This window comes from Hyla sarda, unplaced genomic scaffold, assembly GCF_029499605.1.
Source record: "Hyla sarda isolate aHylSar1 unplaced genomic scaffold, aHylSar1.hap1 scaffold_2745, whole genome shotgun sequence".
NCBI lineage: Eukaryota > Metazoa > Chordata > Amphibia > Anura > Hylidae > Hyla > Hyla sarda.
Genome location: NW_026609446.1, coordinates 24,123 through 31,760, shown reverse-complemented (window position 1 = coordinate 31,760; position 7,638 = coordinate 24,123). Strand labels below are relative to the sequence as shown.

Below are 7,638 nucleotides of genomic sequence, written 5' to 3'. Positions count from 1 at the left end.
CAGCAGCGGCTGCAATATCTCAACGGAGAATACGTTTATATCTATGTGTGTGTGTGCGCATATATATATATATATATATATATATATATATATATATTTCTCCGCCGAAATCACTTTTAAACCCATTTCCACCTTTTTTTCCCTTCTCTTCCTCTTACTTTTTTTTCACGTTTTTTTACGTTTTTCTCCTTTTCGCCTCTTTTCTGGGCGTATTATTCTTCTTTTTCTTCTTTTTTTTCGTCTAATGCATACCCCATCAGTGCAGCAATGCTTATTCAATACCGCCAGCAGATGGAGACACTGGGGGATAATTTTCTAAGGATTTATACTGATTTTTCCTGTCTGAATTTGTCGCACAGAAAGTTGCAGGCCAAATATGTGTGACATTTCTGCGACTTTAGCTTCTAGAGCATTTTTACAACATTATACATAGGTGCTGAATACATAAAAAGCGACTGTTCAGCGACAGACAAGTCGCATCGGCTGAAAGTAGGCCAGAATGTCAGTCCATGTTGGAGCAGGTTTAGATACAGTCTAAAGCATAGATCTCAAAGTCTGTGCACAGAATTTAGCAAGGGCCTCGCACCTTCTGATGCATCAGGTAGGTGCACAATAGCATAGCCTAACCCTCTGTACTTTGGTCTATATTGATGCGGGACATAGACAGCCAGCTGATGACCAATCCATTAGTGCAATGGATGGCTGGAAGCATTTGTCTTTGCCTTTGCAATACCACAGAAGCAATGCATGGTCAATGTACAGCAATGACACACCTGTGTGAACAGCCAGGAGACCCCCCCCATGTTATGTTATATAGTTACATAGTTAGTACGGTCGAAAAAAGACATATGTCCATCACGTTCAACCAGGGAATTAAGGGGTAGGGGTGTGGCGCGATATTGGGGAAGGGATGAGATTTTATATTTCTTCATAAGCATTAATCTTATTTTGTCAATTAGGAACATTCAGCACCCACCCGCTATCAAAGCAGCTGCCTATCATGTCATGCCCTACCTGCACAGGTGTGCTGGCTACTCAAATGATCCAATTAAGGAGGCCATTTAGTCAGCAGCAGCAGAAGTCCTGTGCCTGGACGCTCCAACAGGGGCCAGACACAAGCAGAAGCAGAAGCAGCAGAAGCAACAGCAGCACCACCTTTTGTTTTTTGGCTGCAGCAGCAGCAAGGCCCACAGGGCTGGCTAGCTGGCTAGCCAGCAAGCAGGTAGCAATGAAAGTAGGAATCTTTCTTTTTAACCCTGTAAGGGGGTGGTGCACTGTACCCGAAGATACTGCCATATCGGGTCAATGCATAGGGCGACGGAAGCAAGCTTCGAAATCGGCCCCCGTTCTCAAAAATCCATTTAATATATGGTCCCCAGATAGGGGACGTATCAGATATTAAACTGATAAGAACAGATACTACACTTGATCTTAGCCAAAAGGCCGAGAAGCGATAACCGTGAAAGGGGCGGGCCCAACAAGGTCCCCTTCATGGGCACTATCACTGCTTGCTGTCAGGGAGGCTGCCAGACAATTTTCCATGCACACTCTGGGCTGGGGGGCAGTCAACCACCAGTACACACAGCAGAACCTAAACCCATACCATTATTGCTAAGCAGCAAGACAGGGGCCCATTGCACTCCCACGGGGCCTTTTTAAATGCAATCCATAACCCGGATTTGCCAGGAACCCTTCTTACTCCTCCTACTTGCATGTGACACTGGGCTTAGGATCTGCATAGGAAACACACACACAAGCACACACCTACCTTTGTTGCCTGCAGATGCCTCCTTGGCTGTCCCCAAACGGTATCAAACCAACACCCACGGGAAGCTGTAAGCATAGAGGACATGCCTGCACCCCATTGGACTTACCTGTGTGGGTTAAATCCGGGTTATTTGACAACCTATGGCGGTGATGGTTCTGCTCAGGCAGAGCAGTGCTGATGCTCCTCATAAAGCTGTCGCTGCTGTGAAGGTTCTAGGTGACATCACAAATCCCTTTGGTTACATACACAACAAAGCTGGGTTGTTGTTGTTTACACTCTGCAAGGCCTGTGGAAGTGAGTGACATCATAGCACTGTAGTTCTGAGGGTTCAAGATGGATGCAACAATCTCCTGTTGCTTCTATGAAGGCCGTAATAGACGACATCACCAAACAGCTCCATAGTCACATACACAGCAAAGGAGAGATGTTGTTTACACCTAGTGATGTCAGTGGTATTGAGTGACATCACAGCACAGTGCTAAGGCTCCTGGGCCTGGACACAGCAGCGGCTGCAATATCTCAACGGAGAATACGTTTATATCTATGTGTGTGTGTGCGCATATATATATATATATATATATATATATATATATATATATATATATATATATTTCTCCGCCGAAATCACTTTTAAACCCATTTCCACCTTTTTTTCCCTTCTCTTCCTCTTACTTTTTTTTCACGTTTTTTTACGTTTTTCTCCTTTTCGCCTCTTTTCTGGGCGTATTATTCTTCTTTTTCTTCTTTTTTTTCATCTAATGCATACCCCATCAGTGCAGCAATGCTTATTCAATACCGCCAGCAGATGGAGACACTGGGGGATAATTTTCTAAGGATTTATACTGATTTTTCCTGTCTGAATTTGTCGCACAGAAAGTTGCAGGCCAAATATGTGTGACATTTCTGCGACTTTAGCTTCTAGAGCATTTTTACAACATTATACATAGGTGCTGAATACATAAAAAGCGACTGTTCAGCGACAGACAAGTCGCATCGGCTGAAAGTAGGCCAGAATGTCAGTCCATGTTGGAGCAGGTTTAGATACAGTCTAAAGCATAGATCTCAAAGTCTGTGCACAGAATTTAGCAAGGGCCTCGCACCTTCTGATGCATCAGGTAGGTGCACAATAGCATAGCCTAACCCTCTGTACTTTGGTCTATATTGATGCGGGACATAGACAGCCAGCTGATGACCAATCCATTAGTGCAATGGATGGCTGGAAGCATTTGTCTTTGCCTTTGCAATACCACAGAAGCAATGCATGGTCAATGTACAGCAATGACACACCTGTGTGAACAGCCAGGAGACCCCCCCCCCCCCCCCCCCATGTTATGTTACATAGTTACATAGTTAGTACGGTCGAAAAAAGACATATGTCCATCACGTTCAACCAGGGAATTAAGGGGTAGGGGTGTGGCGCGATATTGGGGAAGGGATGAGATTTTATATTTCTTCATAAGCATTAATCTTATTTTGTCAATTAGGAACATTCAGCACCCACCCGCTATCAAGGTAGCTGCCTATCATGTCATGCCCTACCTGCACAGGTGTGCTGGCTACTCAAATGATCCAATTAAGGAGGCCATTTAGTCAGCAGCAGCAGAAGTCCTGTGCCTGGACGCTCCAACAGGGGCCAGACACAAGCAGAAGCAGAAGCAGCAGAAGCAGCAGCAGCACCACCTTTTGTTTTTTGGCTGCAGCAGCAGCAAGGCCCACAGGGCTGGCTAGCTGGCTAGCCAGCAAGCAGGTAGCAATGAAAGTAGGAATCTTTCTTTTTAACCCTGTAAGGGGGTGGTGCACTGTACCCGAAGATACTGCCATATCGGGTCAATGCATAGGGCGACGGAAGCAAGCTTCGAAATCGGCCCCCGTTCTCAAAAATCCATTTAATATATGGTCCCCAGATAGGGGACGTATCAGATATTAAACTGATAAGAACAGATACTACACTTGATCTTAGCCAAAAGGCCGAGAAGCGATAACCGTGAAAGGGGCGGGCCCAACAAGGTCCCCTTCATGGGCACTATCACTGCTTGCTGTCAGGGAGGCTGCCAGACAATTTTCCATGCACACTCTGGGCTGGGGGGCAGTCAACCACCAGTACACACAGCAGAACCTAAACCCATACCATTATTGCTAAGCAGCAAGACAGGGGCCCATTGCACTCCCACGGGGCCTTTTTAAATGCAATCCATAACCCGGATTTGCCAGGAACCCTTCTTACTCCTCCTACTTGCATGTGACACTGGGCTTAGGATCTGCATAGGAAACACACACACAAGCACACACCTACCTTTGTTGCCTGCAGATGCCTCCTTGGCTGTCCCCAAACGGTATCAAACCAACACCCACGGGAAGCTGTAAGCATAGAGGACATGCCTGCACCCCATTGGACTTACCTGTGTGGGTTAAATCCGGGTTATTTGACAACCTATGGCGGTGATGGTTCTGCTCAGGCAGAGCAGTGCTGATGCTCCTCATAAAGCTGTCGCTGCTGTGAAGGTTCTAGGTGACATCACAAATCCCTTTGGTTACATACACAACAAAGCTGGGTTGTTGTTGTTTACACTCTGCAAGGCCTGTGGAAGTGAGTGACATCATAGCACTGTAGTTCTGAGGGTTCAAGATGGATGCAACAATCTCCTGTTGCTTCTATGAAGGCCGTAATAGACGACATCACCAAACAGCTCCATAGTCACATACACAGCAAAGGAGAGATGTTGTTTACACCTAGTGATGTCAGTGGTATTGAGTGACATCACAGCACAGTGCTAAGGCTCCTGGGCCTGGACACAGCAGCGGCTGCAATATCTCAACGGAGAATACGTTTATATCTATGTGTGTGTGTGCGCATATATATATATATATATATATATATATATATATATATATTTCTCCGCCGAAATCACTTTTAAACCCATTTCCACCTTTTTTTCCCTTCTCTTCCTCTTACTTTTTTTTCACGTTTTTTTACGTTTTTCTCCTTTTCGCCTCTTTTCTGGGCGTATTATTCTTCTTTTTCTTCTTTTTTTTCGTCTAATGCATACCCCATCAGTGCAGCAATGCTTATTCAATACCGCCAGCAGATGGAGACACTGGGGGATAATTTTCTAAGGATTTATACTGATTTTTCCTGTCTGAATTTGTCGCACAGAAAGTTGCAGGCCAAATATGTGTGACATTTCTGCGACTTTAGCTTCTAGAGCATTTTTACAACATTATACATAGGTGCTGAATACATAAAAAGCGACTGTTCAGCGACAGACAAGTCGCATCGGCTGAAAGTAGGCCAGAATGTCAGTCCATGTTGGAGCAGGTTTAGATACAGTCTAAAGCATAGATCTCAAAGTCTGTGCACAGAATTTAGCAAGGGCCTCGCACCTTCTGATGCATCAGGTAGGTGCACAATAGCATAGCCTAACCCTCTGTACTTTGGTCTATATTGATGCGGGACATAGACAGCCAGCTGATGACCAATCCATTAGTGCAATGGATGGCTGGAAGCATTTGTCTTTGCCTTTGCAATACCACAGAAGCAATGCATGGTCAATGTACAGCAATGACACACCTGTGTGAACAGCCAGGAGACCCCCCCCCCCCCCCCCCCCCCATGTTATGTTACATAGTTACATAGTTAGTACGGTCGAAAAAAGACATATGTCCATCACGTTCAACCAGGGAATTAAGGGGTAGGGGTGTGGCGCGATATTGGGGAAGGGATGAGATTTTATATTTCTTCATAAGCATTAATCTTATTTTGTCAATTAGGAACATTCAGCACCCACCCGCTATCAAGGCAGCTGCCTATCATGTCATGCCCTACCTGCACAGGTGTGCTGGCTACTCAAATGATCCAATTAAGGAGGCCATTTAGTCAGCAGCAGCAGAAGTCCTGTGCCTGGACGCTCCAACAGGGGCCAGACACAAGCAGAAGCAGAAGCAGCAGAAGCAGCAGCAGCACCACCTTTTGTTTTTTGGCTGCAGCAGCAGCAAGGCCCACAGGGCTGGCTAGCTGGCTAGCCAGCAAGCAGGTAGCAATGAAAGTAGGAATCTTTCTTTTTAACCCTGTAAGGGGGTGGTGCACTGTACCCGAAGATACTGCCATATCGGGTCAATGCATAGGGCGACGGAAGCAAGCTTCGAAATCGGCCCCCGTTCTCAAAAATCCATTTAATATATGGTCCCCAGATAGGGGACGTATCAGATATTAAACTGATAAGAACAGATACTACACTTGATCTTAGCCAAAAGGCCGAGAAGCGATAACCGTGAAAGGGGCGGGCCCAACAAGGTCCCCTTCATGGGCACTATCACTGCTTGCTGTCAGGGAGGCTGCCAGACAATTTTCCATGCACACTCTGGGCTGGGGGGCAGTCAACCACCAGTACACACAGCAGAACCTAAACCCATACCATTATTGCTAAGCAGCAAGACAGGGGCCCATTGCACTCCCACGGGGCCTTTTTAAATGCAATCCATAACCCGGATTTGCCAGGAACCCTTCTTACTCCTCCTACTTGCATGTGACACTGGGCTTAGGATCTGCATAGGAAACACACACACAAGCACACACCTACCTTTGTTGCCTGCAGATGCCTCCTTGGCTGTCCCCAAACGGTATCAAACCAACACCCACGGGAAGCTGTAAGCATAGAGGACATGCCTGCACCCCATTGGACTTACCTGTGTGGGTTAAATCCGGGTTATTTGACAACCTATGGCGGTGATGGTTCTGCTCAGGCAGAGCAGTGCTGATGCTCCTCATAAAGCTGTCGCTGCTGTGAAGGTTCTAGGTGACATCACAAATCCCTATGGTTACATACACAACAAAGCTGGGTTGTTGTTGTTTACACTCTGCAAGGCCTGTGGAAGTGAGTGACATCATAGCACTGTAGTTCTGAGGGTTCAAGATGGATGCAACAATCTCCTGTTGCTTCTATGAAGGCCGTAATAGACGACATCACCAAACAGCTCCATAGTCACATACACAGCAAAGGAGAGATGTTGTTTACACCTAGTGATGTCAGTGGTATTGAGTGACATCACAGCACAGTGCTAAGGCTCCTGGGCCTGGACACAGCAGCGGCTGCAATATCTCAACGGAGAATACGTTTATATCTATGTGTGTGTGTGCGCATATATATATATATATATATATATATATATATATATATATATATTTCTCCGCCGAAATCACTTTTAAACCCATTTCCACCTTTTTTTCCCTTCTCTTCCTCTTACTTTTTTTTCACGTTTTTTTACGTTTTTCTCCTTTTCGCCTCTTTTCTGGGCGTATTATTCTTCTTTTTCTTCTTTTTTTTCGTCTAATGCATACCCCATCAGTGCAGCAATGCTTATTCAATACCGCCAGCAGATGGAGACACTGGGGGATAATTTTCTAAGGATTTATACTGATTTTTCCTGTCTGAATTTGTCGCACAGAAAGTTGCAGGCCAAATATGTGTGACATTTCTGCGACTTTAGCTTCTAGAGCATTTTTACAACATTATACATAGGTGCTGAATACATAAAAAGCGACTGTTCAGCGACAGACAAGTCGCATCGGCTGAAAGTAGGCCAGAATGTCAGTCCATGTTGGAGCAGGTTTAGATACAGTCTAAAGCATAGATCTCAAAGTCTGTGCACAGAATTTAGCAAGGGCCTCGCACCTTCTGATGCATCAGGTAGGTGCACAATAGCATAGCCTAACCCTCTGTACTTTGGTCTATATTGATGCGGGACATAGACAGCCAGCTGATGACCAATCCATTAGTGCAATGGATGGCTGGAAGCATTTGTCTTTGCCTTTGCAATACCACAGAAGCAATGCATGGTCAATGTACAGCAATGACACACCTGTGTGAACAGCC

General features: G+C 45.5%; 3 non-coding genes across 3 annotated transcripts; all 3 read right to left on the bottom strand.

Moving 5' to 3' along the window:
* Positions 1–1,264: 1,264 nt before the first annotated feature.
* Positions 1,265–1,455, bottom strand: LOC130325737 (U2 spliceosomal RNA). The gene has a single exon (XR_008870496.1). It is a non-coding gene; the product is annotated as a U2 spliceosomal RNA (small nuclear RNA).
* Positions 1,456–3,557: 2,102 nt separating this feature from the next.
* On the bottom strand, positions 3,558–3,748 carry LOC130325735 (U2 spliceosomal RNA). The gene has a single exon (XR_008870495.1). It is a non-coding gene; the product is annotated as a U2 spliceosomal RNA (small nuclear RNA).
* A 2,093-nt stretch (positions 3,749–5,841) lies between these two features.
* Positions 5,842–6,032, bottom strand: LOC130325734 (U2 spliceosomal RNA). The gene has a single exon (XR_008870494.1). It is a non-coding gene; the product is annotated as a U2 spliceosomal RNA (small nuclear RNA).
* Between the last annotated feature and the right edge of the window lie 1,606 nt (positions 6,033–7,638).